Source organism: Tachypleus tridentatus, chromosome 13 (assembly GCF_004210375.1).
Source record: "Tachypleus tridentatus isolate NWPU-2018 chromosome 13, ASM421037v1, whole genome shotgun sequence".
Classification (NCBI taxonomy): domain Eukaryota; kingdom Metazoa; phylum Arthropoda; class Merostomata; order Xiphosura; family Limulidae; genus Tachypleus; species Tachypleus tridentatus.
Window position 1 is genome coordinate 104,989,022 of NC_134837.1, and position 21,074 is coordinate 105,010,095.

General features: G+C 33.8%; 1 long non-coding RNA gene and 1 pseudogene across 4 annotated transcripts; both read right to left on the reverse strand.

Annotated features, from left to right (window-relative positions):
* Nucleotides 1–4,395: 4,395 nt before the first annotated feature.
* LOC143240629 (uncharacterized) lies at nucleotides 4,396–11,414 on the reverse strand. Of its 3 annotated transcripts, none has more exons than XR_013021867.1 (5): nucleotides 11,049–11,414; nucleotides 8,842–8,933; nucleotides 8,069–8,227; nucleotides 5,691–5,760; nucleotides 4,396–4,717 (listed from the first exon to the last, which is right to left on the reverse strand). It is a non-coding gene; the product is annotated as an uncharacterized LOC143240629 (long non-coding RNA). The 3 variants fall into 3 exon arrangements; XR_013021866.1 differs by lacking the exon at nucleotides 11,049–11,414 and adding an exon at nucleotides 10,918–11,025; XR_013021865.1 differs by lacking the exon at nucleotides 11,049–11,414 and adding an exon at nucleotides 9,633–10,879.
* Nucleotides 11,415–14,044: 2,630 nt separating this feature from the next.
* Nucleotides 14,045–20,192, reverse strand: LOC143240626 (2-Hydroxyacid oxidase 1-like; annotated as a pseudogene). The gene is made up of 3 exons (XR_013021863.1): nucleotides 20,053–20,192; nucleotides 17,129–17,281; nucleotides 14,045–14,304 (listed from the first exon to the last, which is right to left on the reverse strand). The product of XR_013021863.1 is annotated as a 2-Hydroxyacid oxidase 1-like (transcript).
* Between the last annotated feature and the right edge of the window lie 882 nt (nucleotides 20,193–21,074).

Genomic DNA, 21,074 nt, shown 5'->3' on the forward strand with positions numbered 1-21,074 from the left:
CTTATGCATGTCTAGCCAGTTTTATTGTTGAACTCCTTACTCTCCTGAAGCCGCTGATCATAGTGTACAGTTAACAACAGGTTCAGGCCGCTCGGACCCAGACACGCCCTACATCACCCCCCTCCGCTCCCTTTAGTCTGAGCCTCGATTTTACAACAGGGCTCATAAGACCTGTGATTGTGGCCCTCAATAATCCATAACATTTCAGATTATCACCGTCCTCTAATAAAGTGCTGGTGCTTTATGGTAAAAGAACAATATATTCTCTTATCATAAATAGTAAAAATATTGTATTTTCTTCAATAATTAAAACATAAATGGAGCGATTTCAAAGGACTGAAACCTCTACTCGAATTGTATTGCTAGTTTTTGTTTAGGTGTTTTTATTTAATAGACGTTATATCACAACGTGTTTGCCTTTTGATGAGCTTTAACAGGAATATAATATATTTGTGATTGTTTAAGTATTTTTCGAGAAACTTGCAATAACTTGTGTTGTAACTAACACACATTATTGTCCCAGCGATGCCCAGGCGGTCAGTCGGCTCGGTAGTCACTGTGAGGTTTGCGCGTTCGACTTAAATACATTGTACAGTTCTGTCCTACTTCTAAGTGCCCAGACAATATAGACAACCAACGGACAACTTCCAACGAGAAACTACGGAAATACCGCCGAGTCCAGGGCCAGCTGGAAAGAACACGAAAGCAGATACAGAAGACGAGAACTCCCGGTAAAAACACGCCAAGATTTAGCAATCCAAGGAAGAAAAGTGACAGATCATGCCACATTTCAGTTCCAGTTTCACGGAATTCAACTACCAGCCAGACTCAGACCATTAACAAGATAACTATCGACGCGTCAGCTCAAACAGAAAGCACAAACCAAAATTACAAAAAGAAACAAAGCATCCCAGACCAGCGAATAACAACCAGTTGTTTCACCACCAAGACCACGTTTTTCTCTATCACCAATGGACTTCAGGTGTCAACACAAATTCAACACGAAGTTCCTATCTGATCTACAAGACCACAGCTAGCAGTTTTCCTAGTCACCTAACATCCAGCCACATGTATACCACTGCCATTATCCATCAGTTTTCTTTTTATTCTTGTGTTTCTTCCCAGCTACATCCGGGGACGGTCTGGGTAGATTTTTCGGCGCCCAGCCGTGAAAGTAGGTTTTCTCGGAGTACTCCCGTTTCTCCCACATTTAAAACTCTGGCATTGGATCTGTAGATCACAGCCAAGACAACATTCTCGCCTAGTCCTGAAAAGAGCCGTTTTAGTCAGGTATAGTTAATGCTAAATCAACTCGCCAGCCGCCAGGGTATTCTGACCATGGGCCAAAGCCTGGCTCACTTCATTTATACCGCCCTCGTCCGGTTCTCCCTTCTTTCGTGATACTCTCACATAGTTCACCTTAATAAAGTCGAAATAAATTAAATAAAAAACCCATGTAAATTTCAATAATCTTTTTCACCTAATGGGACGAAGAGGAACCATAACGTTCCTGACTATCCCAGTCAGAGAGAATTCTTCAGATTTCTCTCTCTCTCTAAACTCAACCCCTGCCATGTTCGTTTGCGTTTATTTTCCTACTTCCATTGTGTTCTATCTTCGTTCACTGTACGTAAGAGCTTTTCAATAAAGACTGTATTTTAGCCTGTTGAGTCATCTAGGAAACAGATTCCAATTATGACAAGCAAGAGTCTGAAACTTCTCGATATTAAACAGTTTTGCAAGCCAGTTATTGGTACTACAAGTGGCAATGCAGATGCAGATAATTCAACAACCTCAAGCAAAGGAATAAAAACTTGCCATACAGAGGAAATACCATGCTCATCAGAGGACGAGTCTGAAAATGCTTGTGCAACTATTGCACATCATGAACTACCAGATAGTTGTGAAACAAGTTTGTGCTGTAATGAAAATTCTGACACTCCACAGTTACAGTGTGGAAAACCATATCATCCAGACGCACAACTAATACCACAGCAGAAAGCAAAATCTCAAAATGTCAACTTCCAGGGTAAGTGGTTTGAAGAATTCCCATGGCTGCACTTCGACAATCAGACTCAAAAAGTCATATGCTTTTATTGTGCCAAGGCGGAAAATAGAGGCCTTTTTACAGGGAAATTGGAGAGGCCAGCGGAGAAAACTTTCATATCCACCAGTTTTTGCAACTGGAAAAAGGCAAAACAGAAATTCAACAAACACCAATCCTCCTCTCAGCACAAATTCGCTATATCTCCACCAGAAGGTTCACTTGATGTAACTCCAGTGACTGTCCAGCTACATGATGGATAAAAAAAGCAGCAGGAAGAATGGAGCTTCATTAACTGCAGGAAGAGGTAGATCCTGAGTTGACGGCCTACTTGTCAAAGAAAACCACATTCACATCACCCCAGGCTTGGAATGAAATAAAGGAGATGTTCAGCCATCACATACTGAGGAACATAGCACACGAATTGCAGGAAAGTAAAATCTTTGCATTAATGGTTGATGGCACTCAAGATGTCACAGGTGCCGAACAGGAAGCAATATGTGTACGACACGTAGATGAGAACCTTGACGTCAATGAGACGTTTCTTGGTTTATACAGTGTTTCCAATACAACTGGTGAAACAATATCCTCGACTATACTTGATGTACTGACTAGACTCAATTTACCACTGTCAGGATTAAGAGCACAAACTTATGATGGAGCCGCTAACATGAGTGGTGTGTACAGTGGATGCCAGGCAAAAAGAAAGGCGAAGCAACCGTCAGCTTTGGTCTTTCACTGCAGAGCACAAAAAAAACAAACAAACCATAGTAGCTTCTTTAATGAGATAATCAAGGACTTTGTAATTTTTCTTGCTGTATTGAAGTGCCTAATGTTTAAATATATATAATTACAGTATTTGTAGACTCACTGTACACAACTTTCCAAAACATGAATTATCATATGATGCACCAAACAATTTGTTTATTTTGAATTAAATAAGGTATATTGTATAGACTTGTATTCTTTCTATATTCTCTTTATAGGTTTTTCAACTCTTGGGAACTATTGTCCTAGGTGTCAACATCATTTGTTAAATATATTTTAGTAGCATTTTCCTTAAAAATCTTGGTGCATTGTTCAGTGTAATTTCAACAAACTTCACTGCATTACAGCTACATTTATAAATGTTTCAGAAGTCCAATGACAGGTAATTAATTCTGAAAGAGAAGAGTACTGAAAAGTGTAATTAGTGGTATGCAATGGGAGATGAGATATTGGGAGGTTTACCCCCTCCCCAACAATATTGTAAAGGTCATATCCTTCAAAACTTACCACTGCACATTATACACAAAAAGTGACAATTGATACGGTGTTGACAATAACATGTGCAACATTTGAGCCAAAAATTAACAAAATCATTCCATAATAACAGTTGTGTAAGTATAAAATGCAGATGAGGTAAACATCTTAAAACTTTTAAAAAATAGTGGCAAACAAACAATAGCAGTTTTCAAAGTGCTGCTGTCCAAATGTGACAGGTGTTAAGGTTTCTTTGCTGTTACTGTTCTTGGTCTGTGTGCACTGTGTAGATTTGTCAGTATGTACACAATCACTTTTTTAAAATCTGATAACTGTTTGTCAAAAACTCTGATGACATCCTTCACAGAGTACCATGTTAAAACTGTTCTTGGTCTACTTGTATTGTTTCTATTCATAAACGTACCTGTAGTATGAAGTGGCTAATATTTTCGAATTGTTTGGTGTACAGTCTGGCATTTTGTTAAAATGTTCAACTTAATTCTGTCCTTACATAATTTAGAAGAAACATTGTGCTTGGGTGTTTATGTATGTTGGTTTTTTAACTTTTTATATTCTTAAGACAAGAAATGGCTGTCAGTGCAAATTTCTAGCTGTGCACCTCAAAATCAGGTGTGTATAAGAACTTTTTCTATGGTTCGATTTTGGTCTTTCGTCCAACTTCAGATGGAGAGAAAGAGTTCAAGAAAAGCGGTTTTGGCTCAAAATATTTCATTTGTTAATCCTACACTTTGTCATTTATACATTGAATGTATTAAGTTTCCAAAGGATACAACTTTAATGGCTGTGAATGATATTGTCACAGATATATATAATGTCTCGGTTCATATCATTTTTTCTAAACATCTCTATTTCTTATTGTTAATCACACTATAAATATTACACAGTTTATTATACTAATTCTTGATTCGACCTAATATCATACAGACTTTCTTGTTTTATACCTAATGAGCTGTTACACTCTTCACTGAAATGTTATCAAACTGTGTTCGTATTCTGAATTTTTGTTGTTATGCGTATGATCTGGTTATATATAACACCTTTCATCATTTTGTTAAAATGTTTATTTCAAAGAAAATGAGTTTGTCAGATAGTTATGGGAAGTTTTATTATTTCATATATGTAACTTATGGTTAAAGTACACACGTTTCTAAGAAAACATGCAACTAATTTGGTAGACAAAAACTCGACAAATCTACACCTAAAATTCCATATTATATAATGTTTATATTTCAAAACCGTTTCATGTAACGATTTGCAGTTCGGAATACGTTTTATTTCAAGTGCGATTTTTCAGGTTAAGGCGATCAAATTCACTTTAAATCTTCGCTTCTATTCAAAATCTTCAGAGTTTAGAGTAGAACTCGCTTTTGACAATTAAAGCCGAGGAGATGTCGTTAATTCTGCTGCAACCTAAATGGACCAATCAAGTGTTTTTCTGTTTAGTGTGAAGTCAAAAGTATGAAATCTTAGTATTGATCTTTAAGTTACAAGTACTTTATCTCAGCATAACGTTTAAGCTAACCTTTACACGGAAGAAATAATTTGTAAATATACAGTTAACAAAAATTAGTAAAAAGTGGAAGTCTTTAATAACTAGAAATAACGTTTATTTTGTTAAAGATTAAAATTGAAAGGCGTTGCTAATTAATATGATCGAAGTTTGTAATTAATTTAAATATTAATGGTTTTAGGGTTAAAATGTGCAAAAATATTTGTTCGTTCCCTTTCACAAATATCCGCTGAACAAGTGTTTCGGAAATACCAAATTTCATTAATTTCGCCGAAAGGTGAGCCAGGACTCTCCGACATGTTTGATGTCTTTATACACCTCTAACTTTGAATTACGATGGACAAATTAAAAGGCACTTGGAAGAAAAGAAAACCTGTAGTGAACGTGATTTTTATTTAAATTCTTAGGCCTACTGTTTTCTAATTTCTCGCCAATTTTCGGCATTTGTTATGTGACTTTTATTTTTATTTTTTTTTGAAATTTTGTTTGAGAGCGAGCGTGTTTAAATGTTTTTGTGGCCTGTCTACTGCGAGTATTGAAACTCGATTTTTAGCATTATAAGTTTTCAGGCTTTTCGCTGAGCCAGGAGAAGGCGATGCTTTAAATACTCGTATGATTACGTTTTTGTTGTTCCTTTCTTTTATGACAGGTCTCTCGATAATTATATATAGACATTTTAAAAACTCAAGATTAGATTTACTACGTAGCGTGAGAAATAGTTCAGTTAAAAGTCTAATAACCATTACTATACAAAGAAGCCGTTAAAATAACAAAAAACAATAGAACTTTTCGTGCATTGGCGACACTCAAGTTTGTGAAAGAAACAAGCCAATAACTTTCCATTATGCTGAAAATAATCAACTCGTTACACACCTGCTAAGGCCATTGCTGAGTCCAGTTCTTTTTTTAACATCTGTAGAACCTGGATTGCGCCTTGTTCTCCCTAACAAATAAAAAAGGGCATACCATTTCAAAAATATTAATTACAGAAGTGTACAATATTACAGAAACATTTATTTGATTACATAAATCCAAGAAATCCCTGTTTTACAGTATTTGAATACGGTAACTGACTGCAGATGAGAAGTAAGTGCAGTTTTAGAAACTAAAGCACACAAATCACAGCGCAAAATCTAATTTACCAATGTAAGACTAGAGAAAAAGCAACTATTCATCACCACCTACCGCCAACTCTTGGACTACTCTTTTAGCAACGAATAGAGGAATTGACTGTACATTATAACGCCCCCACAATTGAAAGGGACGAACATGTTTAGTGTAACGAGAATTGAAACCCGTGACCCTCAGACAACGAGACGAGTGCCTAAACCATTTAGCCATGCCGGACCTCCCTCGCTAATTGAGTACATAATGATTAATATTTGAGATATTTGAGAACTATTGCTACCAGAAAAAAATACAACTGTTTTGGAGTAATTTGACAATACTGATTCTAAAAATAAAGTCTGAAATTATTGATCACCCCCAGTTCTCCAATTATGACAGATTTATTGAATGTATTCTTATATATCGTGAATATAACTTTTTCTTTAACAACTTTATTTATTCATTAAAAATTGCATTTAAAATGTTAAAAAATACATAATATTAATACCAGTTTAAAATGCAATGAGTGTAATAAGATTATACATTGAACATACATTCCGGCTATGAATTGCAGAGATGACTGGTATGGGCATTATAAACTTTAATGAAAATAAAGTATACGAAAAACGTTTCGACCTTCTTAGGTTATACATCTTCAGGTTAACAAAGACGATTTAAAACTGACCTTTAATTGCACCAAGTACAACATTAGAATTTATTAAACCAATTTAACGGACGAATTAATCACTTACTTTAATGGGATATTAGTGTATAAGGGTTTAATACCAAGACTGGCACAATTTACTGATTCAAAGAACGTTATATTCCCAAGGTATTCAGACGTAACAAAACTATCTTGTATCATGTGTTTGTTATAGATATATGATTTCATAACGTTAATCACAAAATTTCCAACATATGCCTGTATGTTCCTATATTCGATGCAATAGCTCCATTACGGTAGTTAGTTTGTGAATTTTAAGATAATCCATTAATTATCCCACGCTGTGAACGAACGAGTCTCATGTCGTGATAAACTACTACACATATGAATCCACTCTTTTTCAGTTTTAATAGCTATCTTTACAATTTACCTCCTCTTTTTCAGAGTACGGTTACAGTTAAACTCATTAAATCTTGTGATATCTGACCAATGCCAGATCAAAGATTTTATTTGCCCGAGGCTTTTCAACTTATAGAGGCCCCCTCGAGACAGAAGCTCCATATGCAATACATTTATAGTCATAGTTTGAGGTCCCTTAATTAGTGTGAGTCCGTGGGCTTCATCCGGTGAGAAACGCTTTAATCCGGGGTTGTGTCTGACAATATGTGATTTACTTTATCTGCATACGAATATATGTCTAAAATTACGACACCGTTGTCATTATCAGGTTTTAAGAAAAGCAAGTTCTTCTAAGCTGCGAATTCTTTGGCAAATAAAGTTAAAATAAGTTTTCCCTATAAAGAATTATTCAAGAGAACTGTACACGTTTATATTCTTGAAATTTCTTTTGGGTCTCAAGACTGGATTTACAGATGTAGTGAAATATAATATGAACTTTCAACTGATTAGTCGTGCTTATTATTTTCCTTCTTAGTTACTTGTTTTACAGCAAAGCCACCTAAGGCTATGTGCTGTGTCCACTGCAAGAAATCGAGCCACAGATTTTAGCGTTGTTAGTTCTGTAGATTTACCGGGGGACGTTTTGTGGTTGTTTAACGTGAATTTTCAAATGTGATGCGTTATGACAACGTTTAATTTATTCAAAAGTAAATGCTAAAAAAATTGTAGAATTTATTATGAATAATTCTGTACACAATTGCAACAAGGGTCACACTATTAAACCTCAACTGCAGGCGTACAGCGAAAGTGTCGGGCTTTGGGGGTTCAAGCCCTTTCCTTAGCCTTAAACTTGAAATACATATATATATATGCACTAGGAAAAGTCATAATCAGATATCTGAATACTTATCTATGACATGAACTACTTTAAAATAATGAGAATTACAGTTGTTATTGGAGAGAAGAGTAATTGGTTCAAATCAAACCAATTATAAAAACGCAAATTTTAACTTCATGATAATAAAGTTTAAACACTGTAATTTCATTTTAACACAAACAGTAAAACTTAATTTAACTTTACGTTGTAGACCAATCCCCACAACAGTAGTCTTCTGACAAAGACAGCACGTGCTCCAAGTGCCAAAGCTTTCAACACGTCAGTTCCGGTTCTAACACCGCCGTCAAGATAAATCTCACAACGTCCATGAACAGCTTGAACTATTTCGGGAAGTACTTCGACCTTGAGAATGGATCATTCTTTCATAAAGAAATGAATAGAAAAAAATACACAAAAAGAAATTTTTTTTGAAATCTGGGTTTATTTGCTTCCACAATGAGGGAATATATATTATACTTTTTATAAGACATTAGGCCTATTACGTGTTTAAACACTACGTTTTTCATTTAGGGAATATCAAGTTCACACCTGTAGTCTAATATGGTATTTTCTCACCTGTGTGTGTGTGTACGTTTGTGTTTTCTTATAACAAAGCCACATCGGACTATATGCTGAATCCACCAAGGGGTATCGAACCTCTGATTTTAGTGTCGTAAATCCGTAAACTTAACGCTGTACAAGCGAAGTGCTATAGATATGAACTTAACTTTTCTTAATAGACGATAAAAAAATTGAACAAACTTCGCTACTTTGAGTTTCAGTGCTAAAACCCTATAAAAAGAACGAATAAGCCAAAGTATTTTATTTTTGTTTTGAACGCTAGCAAACCATAACATTAATGTATGAGCTAGAGCTGTTTTTACACAATATTCTGTGATGAGTCTTTTCAAGACTTATTACTTGATGTTCCTCTAAAATATCTAATTTGTAATAAGAAATTTTGTTGTTATACTTACAGATGCAGGTACTCCGTCAAGTTGCCGAGCTCCATGATTTGACACTAGTATCGCAGAAGCTCCATACTCTAAAGCCAACTTAGCATCTTCAGCTAAGAAAAAATAATGAAATTATATTTTAATGGCTTCAGGTCAAACATTGTTTCACAAGCAAGCAACCGATCAGTAAATTTTATTTTTCAGTCTTAAAATGTAATCAGATATCCATATTTATTTCAGACAAAGTTGGGATAGTGAATGGGACATACAATAAATTAACAAAACGGTATGAAGAACTGTTTCACATATTTCGCGACGTTTCTAACTTTCCATTCGAATCGTAGTTACGTTTTTGTCGAGATATTTAGTACATCACGTATCTAAGTCGAAACTCTTGCTTCACAAAGTAGTCTACGAGTAGGAATTGCAAAGTCACTTCAAGTCTGCGAACTCTTTATTTAAAAAAAGTTTCAATAAAATTTAATCTATTAATCCTAGTAGATATGTCTTCTGTTTCAAAAGTTCGACAGCACATCAATATTTAGAAAATTCACTGGGTAACTGGGTAGGCTATTTTGTCTTTTGTTATACTAAGCCTAATTTTGTGCCCACTTTTAAATTATTATTAACGTTAAATGTCGTTATTTCAACGTAAGAAGAAGAATATTAGAAGACCTATTAATGGATATAAATCATGTTAAAACACTTATTTATAAAGTTTTGGTCCGATTCTTGGGACCTTCGTTACTTAAAACAAGATGCAAATTTTAGACATTCATTAAATGTTATAAGAAGTAGCTTTTCCTACTTACACTGTTACAAGTAAAATACTCGTTATGTGTATCACATAACACATGAAAACCAACCAAACAAAATTCTACTACAGATGAAAAAACAACAACACAATCTCAGAAAAGATAGCTTTAGAACTTTATATCCAAGACCCCAACCCATTGATACACATCTCCAGCAATTAGCAACCGTTATAGAATTCATTACCACCAAAACTAACTTTATGTTCACTGACTAAAATCCCTACAAATAAATGGCCTAAGTATTGGGAATCCCGTATCACCAGTTCTAGCCAACATTTGTATGACGCAGATTGAATGTCACGCGATCAGTTCAGCCTTACACCGACCACTATACTGGTACAGTTATAGTGACAATACGGTTGCTGAATTCGCACCTACAGAACACACACTTAGTTTTTCAAACCACGTTAACTCTATACACCTCAATATTAAGTTCACCTATGAACAGGTAAAAACTAACAAAATAGTATTTCCCAGCCTCAAGATCACAAAAACCGACACACTATTCAAAACAGAAATCCACAGAAAAATCACCCATACTGGACCATCCATTCCCTGGGAATCAGCACATGAAACAAAACAAAAACTCAACATTTTCAGAAACCAAATAAACACAGCCACAAAACTATGATCACTCTATAAAATTAACGACGACATCAACAGAATAAAACAACACTACATCAACATCAGCAAGTTTCCTCCAAAAACCACGGAAATAATTATACGCATACACCTACATCAACAAGAAACAAACAATAATAAATTCCAAGATACAGAAACTACAAAACCTTACACTGCTGAATACTATATGTTCCCAACATCAACGAAAAACAAAACCAACATTTGGAAAAAACTTAACAAAACACAACATTCCAGTAAACACCAAATTTATTCGAAAAACAGTTACAAAACTAAAGTCCATACCACATAAAAACTACACTGACAAACACAACATTAACATTATTTATAAAATAAAATGCAATAACAGCTACGACTTCTGTATCAGAGATAGAAGCGAAAAAATGGAAATCAGATTCAAAGAACACAAAAAACACCATCACACGTTTTTGAACACTGCAAATCAAATAAACGCAACATAACTATAGAAAACACAAAGATATTAAGCAGGGAAACAAATATACAGAAACGCAAAATCAAAGCTATACTTATACAACATCTAAACCCAAAATTAAACCAATATAAGGGAGTACCTTTACACCTATACTAATTAATAACGTAACCGTCCTAATATCTAACTGCAACGTCCTCTAAAATGCCGTACCTCTTTATACTCTCGTCCCTAAGAGGTGTGCCCAGAAATGCTTAGGTACAAACTGTTTCTTTATCAACCAGAAGCTGACTTAAGAACGTCAAAAGATTGTTTTGTACTTTATTTTAATTTAGCGCTAATACCTATACCAGCCGTCTTGAGAGTACATGATGGTAAAGCTGTTGGGATGTTATCAGTTCGTCATCATCTGCAAATTCTACCTAGAAAAATAACGCGTGCAAGTACAGGGTGGCCCGTAAGTCTCCTACCCATCCATATATCTTACGTAGTCAGGGTGTCACCAGTATTCTTGCGCTCATGTACCCACGTACTTGTCACAATACGCTCTTCAAGTGTAAATGGGATTATATCGGCCATATTACTCTGAAAAAAAAAGAAACATTTATAATGCATGCGTAATTGAATATAACATAATAACATATGGATGGGTAGGGACTTACGGGCCACCCTTTACAATGTCAGGGAAGAGACAGAAAACGTGCGGTTACAAATACGACTGTAGCGACGGGTGTGCTAATTTATGGACAGAATAATAAAAATTATATGGTAAGAACCTATACATTTGGTTATTCTAAGCATCAGAAATTTGGCACTGTTTATTTCATTTAGTAGGGACAGACTGGTTGTGTATTTGTTTTATTTCAAATATGTTATTGCTTACAGAAACTTTAACTTATGCTTTACAGTTTTAACTGGCACATTGGAACCAATATTTTTAGTCACCTAATTAGTGTTAACTCGTTGTTTAACATCTGAGTTGTAATAAAAAGTAATCCAAACAGTTTTTCATTATATTTGATGGGAAAGTCCGAACAATGATCCCAATAACACTTTGCCAAAATTCTAGACATAAACTACACATGGACCAAAATAAAAGGTTGATACAGTTTAAAGTAAGAGAAATCATTGCACCGGATGGATTTAGTGGCAATTTTATTTACACATATAATATCCATTATGCTTCGGAAAAATATATTATTTATGTTTAAGTGTACAGGGTAATATGATTTAAGTATTGTTTGTTTCAAAGAATAATGACAAAATTGCTCCTGAATGAGCCACTTTTTACTTATAACGTGGCTTTATCGAGGGGGAGATGAACCGTCTAATAATATTAACATTTTATTATATGATTAAAAAAAATATTAAAGCTTCAGTTCTCCATTACCCGTGACTATCGACTTCCAAATGTCCCCTTTGAAAGTTTTTAAAGAAAGAAAAGTAATTCAAACTGCATTAACGTTTCAATTTATTTTTTCGGAGAATAGTAAAAATGGTAATTTCCGACCACTGTGTCATTCTTCTTATTTTATGAAATAAACAACAAAAAGCAATTATGGAAATTTGAATATTTCCAAGTTTCAATAATAGATGAAAAATCGACTTTATAAAACTATATGTGCAGGGAAAATCTATTTATAATGTTATTGGTTATAAAGCACAACTTACCAGTTATCAAAAAAAAAGTTATTCTAAGAAAAATGAAAACTGTTTAATACACTTTTCCTTTAATATACATTCTTCAACGTAATTACAAAACAAGTGATATTATTCAGATTGTCAAACTGGTAAATTCATGTTTCATCCAAAATAGCGAAAAATGTCCATTTAAGAGTGTTGTTGATTTTATATTAAAGCTAAAACTGTCTATCATTTCTTTTACAAAAATCACAAGCTTTTGGGTTATGTCAGCGATGGATCTCTATTATCGTTTGGTAGGTAACAACTAATGTTCTTTCGCAAACAGAAAATGGTGTATTTTCAGACAGTTGACAATGATTCAAAAATATTAATCTCTGAATAATGAAACAAAAAGCACTTTCTTGAAAAACATTAAGATTCAGGCTCATAACCAATATCATAACATGGAAAAGAAAGGTTTTCATGCAAAAACACCTTTGTTTGCTTATTATTTCGTTAAAAACCACGTGACTTCATAGGCTTATGTAAAAAGTACAAAGACTTTTCGCAAAAGACATTTTTTCACCGAATTAGAATGAAAGTGAAATTAAAAAATCTCTTAAAGTATATATTGACTGGTTACACAACACGTATAATTGAACATTTTTTTATTCGCAGAGAATCATACGGTTTTTCAATTTTCTTCTTCTTCCAAACACTTTAATCGACCGCCATTCCTCAGCGGATTGACTTAACTTCGTAGCCTTATATATACATCAGCCTGATGCGCTCTTTCAATGATATTTTAAATTTAGACCTTTCTAATAATTTTATGGGAAAGAAGGTCAAGCAACCAAATATCTAAAACAAACGATATGAAAATTGGCACAAATAAATTTTCATGTGCGCAACATAGATATACAAAATAGTTATTTGCCAGTTTTGAGTCCTTTTAGGAGGGTGACAGTTTACAAGAAACATAATTTTGGTCAATTAATCGGCTATATTTGACCAATTTATTTGGGATTTAATATTTATTAACAGGCAATACACATTTAGAAACACAAATATTGGACTTGACCATTTTTAATAATTATCGGGGGTGGAGAGTCAACATAACAAAAAAGCAACGACATTCAACGACAAATTACCAGTAAGAGCCCCTTTGACTACGAGAGGAAGTTTCGTTATTTCTTTCAGCCACAAAATGTCCTTCCACGTGATGGAGGGATCGAACAGGGAAGCAGCCTACTCGTTTAAGCCCGATTCCTTTTTGGCCTCTTGAATTCCATTAGATTTTATATCTAATTTTCCGAAGTTAGCCATCCTATGAATAAAATATCAATTGTTTTTCACTTCAAATCTTTTACCTTGGCATATAATTAAAATATTAACATCACTTTATTTCAGAAACATTGTTAACGGATATTTTATGAAATTTATTGAAAGTAGTTCTATTTATGAACCAAACAAAGAAAATTGTTTACTTTAACGTTTATATTAGCGTTTTATATCCAAACTGGAGAAAAGATTTTCTGAAAATTGTCATTGTTATCAACTAAAAGGATTCTAAACAATAAAAATCGTTCAAACGTGAGAAAAAGTTAATTAAAACTGGTTTGATATGTGGTTTTAAGAGTCACATAAAACCAATGGGTCTCAGATGCTTATATTAATGTACTTGCACTTGAGAAAAAAACAAGAAAAAATCATTAGCCTACCTCAAGTGACGTGGTAGAGAAAATTTGTTTCGGGCATCAGCAAGCCGTAATCCAAACACTGGAGTATCAGTTGTCAGGACAAAAGCACGATAACCAGCATTCTCGGCTCTCCTGACTTGTTCTTCTGTCACTTTTCGATCTCGATGTATGAATAATTGAAACCATAACAGCCCGTTAGATTTCGCGTCGACTACCTCTTCAATAGACGATGTAGCTATTGTACTGAGCGTCATAACAATTCCAACAGCAGCGGCGGCTTTCAGACATTAACAAAACTTTAGATGTTAATATTTATTAGAAAAAATATATAAAAGACTGTTTAGTGCAAGAATTATTAATTTATTTATTTTGTGACTCAATATTTCGTGGTTGTTTAGGTTTTTCGTAGTAAGAGAATTAATAGTAATTATTTTAATTACGACAAGTTTAGTTACTTAACTCGGTGAGAATCATGTTGGTTTGTAATTCATTGATGTTGAGCCTATCTAACGTCGCGTGAAATTTACTGATGTCGAGGATATAGTTTTTTTTTATAAGGTAGGCAAACGATTAAGTGATAAATATACAAATGGTGCGAGACGAGCAGAAATTTCAGTTAGGCAGAAGAGATGATAAAGTAAAGTCGTAGGAAGTGAAACTTGACCAAATAAAAGTTTAATGTAAAGTTAACTGCTTTAGAAGTGAAAGGCCTAACGATTAACATGTTAGGTGTAAAACTAAGTTTCAAAAGAGATAAGAAGTATAATTTATTATGCCAAAGCGAGTTCTGAAGTAATTAAATCAACTTCAGTGCACTTTGACGAAAGGAACATAAGACATTTAAAGTACAAGGAGGACCAAACAATTACTGGTAGAGCAGTATAGGATTGAGGTAACTCACGCTAGAATTGTACGTGAATTATGCACGAAATACTAGTGCGTAGAAATATAAAAAAGTGGTTCGGCTTGTTAACTAAAATTCTACAGCAATTGAATAGGCTTAAGTGTACTTTTAAAAGCATGAAGAGAACCATATACAGTGATGTATCTCAGAACGGCTGGTATGAGTATTAGCACTTTTACTGAAAAGCAGAAAACGCTTCGTCCTTCTTAGGTCATCTTCAATTAACAAAGAGTTTGTAACTGACCGTTGCTGGACGCATGTATTAGGGAGAAGAGTATAAACGGGTACGGGAATGTAGGTGGCGTTGCAGTTAGATGTTAGGTTATTAATTAGTATAGGTAAAAAGGTGTTCTTTTATTTTGGTTTAATTTGGGTTTGAGTTGTTGTTAAGTAGGGTTTATTTGATTTTGCGTTTGTTTATATTCGTTTCCCTACTAAGGATCTGTGTGTTTTCAATGGCGATGTTGTGTCTATTTGATTTGCAGCGTTCAAAAACGTATGATGGTGCTTTTTTTTTTGTTCTTTGAATCTTGTTTTCATTTTTCTGCTTGTTTCTCCAGTACAGAAGTCGTGGCAGTTGTTGCATTGTAATTTATAAATATTATTTGTGTGTTTGTCAGTGTAGTTTTTACGTAGTATGGACTTTAGTTTTGTACCTGGTTTTTGAATTAAAATGATGTTTACTGGAATGTTGTGTTTTGTTACAAGTTTTGTTGTGTTTTTCCCAAATATTAGTTACTTTTTGCTGATGTCGGGAACATGTAATATGCAGCAATGTAAGGTTATGTAGTTTGTGTCTTATGATTTATTGTTGTTTGTTGTTGGTCTAGACATACCACATGTTCCCGACATCAGCATAAAAAATAACATATATTTGGAAAAACTTGTAACAAAACACAACATTCCAGTAAACACCACATTTATTCATAAGCGGGTACAAAACTAAAGTCCATGTTATGTAAAAACTACACTGACAAACACAACATCAACATAATTTATAATACAGTGCAACAACTGCCACGACGTCCATATTGCAGAAATAAGCAGAAAAAAGGAAACTTGAGTCAAATAACACAAAAAGCACCTTCACACGTTTTTGAACACTGCAAATCAAAGAAACACAAGATAACCATAAAGAACACACAGATTCTAAGTAGGGAAACAAATATAAACAAACGCGAAATCAAAGAAACCATACTTATATAGCAACTAAAACCAAAATTAAATCACGAAATAGGAACACCTTTATACCTTTACTAATTAATAACTTAACATTCAAGTGCAACCCCCCCTACAATTCCGTACCCGTTTATACTATCGCCCCTAATACATGTGCCCAGCAATGGTCAGTTGCAAACTTTCTTTGTTAACCTGAAGATGACGACCTAGGAAGGTCGAAACGTGTTTTCTACTTATCAATAAAAGTGTTAATAGTCATACCAGCCGTTCTGAGATACATTTTTATTTCAAGTGGGTGTCTCGTCATTTAGGACCTTGTTTAGTGTTTCTGATATGTCTATGATCTCTATAGTCTAAAGAATTTATTACACAACCGTTTAATTAGTTTAAATGTATATATATATATTATTTTGAAAATAAATGGAGTGCAGGTTATTCATTTATTTTGAATTTATCGCCAATAAGCCACAGACACCTACTGCAGAAGAATCTGTAGCCAACAACACCTATATCGTTAGTTTTCAAGTAGCATATGTTAAGTAAGTTTGATTGACAATATTTATTATTTATTGCCTAAAAGGAATTGAAAAAGTGCAAAGGATTGGGAATATAAAAATAAAACCTAACCCTGAAAAATTAACTAAACTCTGAAATAAAAATCGGGTAAATTGTAAAAGGTACAAAATTTAGAGCAATCAGAAGCAAACTGGTAACAGTAATGTTAATAAAGATATTCAAAATTAAAGATCACTTATATGGAAGTAAGAAAACAAAAACAAACTTAGAGTGAATAATTCAAAGTGGTTTTGAATAATGTTCCCTTTTGAGCGTAAATCATTAGACAGAAAAAATGTCAAAATTCCGTAATGAAATTGTTGTTTAAATAAACTCTCTGATGAATGCCAGAGTTACTTTGACTGGTACCATTACACAACTCCAGGAGGTGTATTAAATGTTATTACAAATGCAAGTAAATATTTAAACATTTCACATATTTGTATTTTCAATTTCAGCTTACCACGAGCAGTGGCGACTTCTCCATCGGGATGAGCCATTTTTTTGCATAGCCATAGGAGCCACGCCTACAGGAAAATTAACTGGTTGACCCAAAATGGTCGTACTAAGATCGCGACAAGAAACATTTCTTAGAAGACGAGGCCGAAGTTTGAGCCTAGTGTGGGCATAAAAATACATAAATAAAAAATATTATTAAATGATCCTTTTCTTACATTTAGATAATATAAAAAGTACCTAACTCAATATCAGTTAATCTATATAAATATAATAGTACTATCAGTCGTCTGTTTCATGTTCATGTAACTACTTCGAAGGGTGTTAATAGATCTTTACCAAAATTTGGTAAGGATGTTTATTGGGTCCAGGGAAAAATCTATTCAAATTTCCAATACTGTTGTTTTTAGAGGTGTTTTTTACCATTACCTCTCCTCTTGTGGATGGATCTTTACCACACTTGTTATGAAGATTCATTGGGTCCATGCAAAGTTGCAGTTTCACATTTTGCCTTTCTAAAATTAGATGTATAAGAAGCAACGTTTCATGTGCAAAGATAACCTTTCAGTAACCAAGGATTTGCATAACTTTCGTCCAGAGAATGAGCACTTCAGCTAGTTTATGTAGTTCTAATGATGCGTTGCTTTTTGAAAAACATAATCATAATGTTTGACGAAAGAGCCTATGCATATAAACCTTCATCAATATGATATCCTCAGCTATTACACTTGAATGACTTTCAATGAGTGGTGTTAGTATACACATTCATTGTAGTGTTGTTTATAAGACTGACATTCTTTAAAATAGAAGTGCTTAGTTATTAACCTGTATGCTGGTTGGTGTAGGTGACAAACTAACACTGTTGTATAGATAAAGAAATAGTTACTAACATTCAGATAATTATGAATAGCTAAGAAGCATGGTTTTATAAATGACTCATTTTACAAAATCTGATAAACCGAAGTTTGTCTCAGCAAGCATTCAAAGTAACCACATTTCCTCCACTCCGCGCTTTTCCAAAATACTGTAACATTAAATATTTTCGTGATACTTCTTTCCCAAAACTAACTCAAATATGAATTGTAGGATATAACAAACATGATCATGTACGAAACCACCTGACAATATTTTTGTTTGTTCGTTTTAACGACCATCCGACGTGTAATAGTTTTTCAACAATGTGTGAACGTTATATTTTTATTTTGTAAATTATTTTGTTTGATGAGAAGTTTTGAAAACATGCTAAGTAAAATTGTAGTTTATGCATTTGCTAATTATTTTTAGTAACTGTCAATTCGGAATTTGAATTGTAAATACCGTTGTTTGATATAGGGTTACAGTAATGTATAAATTGTTAAAGTTCTAGGAGACTGTTTTTGCATTAAGATTATGAGCTTACAAAACATTCTAGCGGTTAAGTGGTTGGCAACTATACTGGATAAAATAACAGCCAGTTAGAATCTCAAAATCGTTATTTCCGATAAATATATATTACGTCGTCTGCGAGAAACTTATGGTAATGAACTATAGCCCGACTTCAAATATTATCTCAGTACAAAGTTCAGGCGACGTAGCTACAGTGAAACTATTAAGCGGCTCTGTTGCGAATTAGATTTTTGCTGTGAATCCTATTTTGTAAATATGATTATTTGGAAGGTAGTTTGTGCACGTACTACAAGTAGGTTTAATATTACATTTTCAGTAGTTGTTTGTCATGTGAATCAATGCATTCTAACGTCTTTACAAAGTAGTCATATCTAAATTCTGAAATCGCCAATTTTAAATAAAGCAAAGATATAAATAAGGATAAAATCTAATGGCATCGTGTGGGTTGTATATGGCCTGAAAATATCACAGAATTGCTATAAATTTTTCGGTAATCCATTCCATGTTAAATGTTTTAAAATATAAAGCTAATAAATTATAAATCTTTCGGTTCAGATAGTTTTCAAATTAATTGTACCAAAAGGTTAAAAAAATATGGTACTTGTACAGAATTTTCCCAGAGACCCATCTATTTATAGAAGTTCAGTTGACAGCTCAAGGGTATTAAGATTAATTAGAGTATCCTCATCGTCATTATAGTTACCGAAGGTAATGTAATGTATAATATTAACAAAAATATATCCTCGTCTTACCAAACATGATTGCCCTTTTAGCCGTGGGTGCGTTACAATGTTATGGTCATTCCCACAATTTGTTGATAAAAAGGGTAGCTTAAGAGTTGGCGATAGGTGGTGATGACTAGAAAGAACTCTGGTCTAACACTGCTAAATTAGGGACTGCTGGCATAGATAGCAGTCTTGTAGCTTTGCGTGAAATTAAAAAACAAACAATACTTCCCAACAAGATTAATACACACAATTTTCATTCTTAACAAAAAATTAAATTGAGAAAAGTGCTACCATTAGCAAAATTGAATTTCTTTTTATGTCACGTACGTATGTCCATAAGCTTGTTATTAAGCAGAAAGATACATAATGAGCTATCTGTGCTGCACCTACCACGGGTATGGGTAACCTACTCTTTTTATTAGCCTTCAGATTTACTCTATTTTAGATTACCTAATGAACATGTGTATCAATTATAATTATCTGTAAGCCCCAGTTAGTTTTTAATAACAAAAGAAAAAAAATTACATAGATGGATACTTGAAAAAAAAAAAAAGGTTCTAGGTATTGCTCTCTTTCATTACACTGTAGTATGTACAATGGTTGTATACCTTCATTTATAATTACAAATAAGCTAATGCACTTTGAAGCCCTTTGAAAAAAAATACATTTACTGGTCTCGTAAAGTATAAGTAAATTTTGGTTAGTTCTGAAATATGAAATGAAGCTGGTGCATGAAGATTTCAGTGTAAATGAAACCTTTTTAATTAATCCTAAAAATCATTATTCAAATGCAATGATCCCTTTTAAAGTTTCCAACCTTCTAAATGCTTCTATATTTTCTCGTAGTGTTTGTTCTTGATTAGCTCCACTTCGATAATAGTCAAAAGCATTCTTGTTCAAATTTTTAGCCGCAAAATTTTCAAAGTCGTCCAAGCACACCATGCGCGTTTCTTGATCCATGTTTATTACTATAATATAATATACGACTGAATTAGTTCTTGTTTAACGAAATGCGACACCAGTGGAGTTTTATCAGGTGTTTTGAGTCAGCTGACCTGAAGTAATTATATGCAAACATCTTTAACAGGATTAGAGTAAACACCACATTTGTTTTTGAAATTATAATTCCAGCTTTGTCTTTTTGTCTCTCAAGCGTAAACTCCTGTGACTAAACTTGGCAGACTATTTGTAGCTTGTAGCTGCATCAATCTTATGTATATATTGTGCCGTTTTCCTACGACATTTGTTCTTATGCATGTCTAGCCAGTTTTATTGTCGATCTCCCTACTCTCCTGAGGCCGCTGATCATAGCGTACAGTTAACAACAGGTTCAGGCCGCTCGGACCCAGAAGCGCCCTCCATCACTATCTCCGCTCCCTTTAGTCTGAGCCTCGATTTTACAACAGGGCTCATTAAATTTGTGTTTGTGGCCCTCATTAATCCATGACATTTCAGATTATTAACGCCCTCTAATAAAGTGCTGGTGCTTTATGGTAAAAGAACAATATATTCTCTTATCATAAATAGTAAAAATATTGTATTTTCTTCAATAATTAAAACACAAAAGGAGCGATTTCAAAGGACTGAAGCCTCTACTCGAATTGTATTGCTAGATTTTGTTTAGGTGTTTTTATTTAATAGACGTGCTTCTATTATAGACATTATATCACAACGTGTTTGCCTTTTGATGAGCTTTAACCGGAATATAATATATTTGTGATTGTTTAAGTATTTTTCGAGAAACTTGCAATAACTACTAGCACACATCATTGTCCCAGCGATGCCCAGGCGGTCAGTCGGCTCGGTAGTCACTGTAAGGTTCGCGCGTTCGACTTAAAT